Genomic DNA, 1,456 nt, shown 5'->3' on the forward strand with positions numbered 1-1,456 from the left:
TAATATTTACTCATCATTATCAAGTAAAAGTTATTAAGAATATAGTTAAAGATTTGTGAATAAATTGGGTAAATTTTATTTAATTTGATCAAGTAAATGTTACAAGATTTAACTGAGCAAATTCAATAAAATTTACCTGATTTATTCACAAATATTTAACTATATTCTTAATAACTTTTACTATATAATCATGAGTAAATATTACATGAATTTGTAACATTTAAATTTACTTAACAAATGTTAGTGCAAATTTGTTAGAGGATTTTTTCAAGTAAATCTTACAAGTTATTTTTTTCAGTGTGTGGACAATCAGCTTGTGTGTGACTTATGTAAAAACACAACCACATGAAACAGTTTTAATGAAAAAAAAACAAACTCAGTCAAATCAAGTGCTACACTTATCACTTGGAAGTACGAGTCATTTCTACTGATGTGTTCAGTGCAACTTTAAATAGATTTCTGTCTAACTGCTAACTTGTTTTTTGGATGTGTTGTGTGTCTGCAGGTAGCATCTGATGTTTGACAGCTCTACCTTTTTATGGGTCTCTTTTCAGAAGGATCATGTGAAACCTATAGAAGGAAGCTACATTTCAAAGATTTAAACTGAAAGTCCAGATTGCAGATGAACTACACACTGACCGAGACATGAATTAACGGTTGATTTTATTGTGTAACGGTTTGGATGGGTTGTTGATGGAAAATGTGCTCCAGGTTTAGGGAAGTAAACAGATTAAGTTTGGAAACAGATTTTTTGAGTCAAACTTTGAATGGTTTTATTTGAAAAAGAAAATAGTTTGTCCTCTTCATCACCAAAAACTTAAGGTTTTTACAAAGACTGTTGTGAGCCATGCTTTTTGAAGACGTGGAAAATAAAATCTTCCAGCTCTGTAATACTTTGGACTCAATTGTTTTTAACTTTCCAAAAAAGGTCAGTTTCACACAGAGCTAGCGTATCAGAATAAGTTGTTCTAGAAGCAGCTGTGACATTTTATCGTCAGCAGCGTCTGAGTGATGCTTGAAGGTAGTAACTCACTGAGCTACGACTGTTGGAGAATAGTTTTTAAAGTTTTACAGGTGATCTTTAAAATGACACTAAACTTTTTTGCATGGTTCTCAGTTTCTAGTTGCAGAGGCTCAGTGTCTTGATGTTTGAATTCTGAGCATGATTCAATTTTTTTTTTCAAAATACTGTATTTCTAAACTTGTTCCAAACAAGCTGAATGTGTGTTCTGTTAGGGCTGGGTATTATTAAAAACCTCACAATTCAATTCACTTATAATTCTTTGGGTCACAATTCAATTCTATTTTGATTCTATTTAATTTGATTCAATATTTCTTTGAATTTGATTTGATTTGATTTATTTATTTATTTAACAGGAAAAGATTACTAAAAATCAAGCCTGACTCAGCATAATTGCTGTTTTACAGCAGGTTCCTGTTCTGCAGCACATAAAAC

The sequence above is a fragment of the Austrofundulus limnaeus genome, unplaced genomic scaffold (assembly GCF_001266775.1).
Source record: "Austrofundulus limnaeus strain Quisiro unplaced genomic scaffold, Austrofundulus_limnaeus-1.0 Scaffold1026, whole genome shotgun sequence".
NCBI classification, from domain to species: Eukaryota; Metazoa; Chordata; class Actinopteri; order Cyprinodontiformes; family Rivulidae; genus Austrofundulus; species Austrofundulus limnaeus.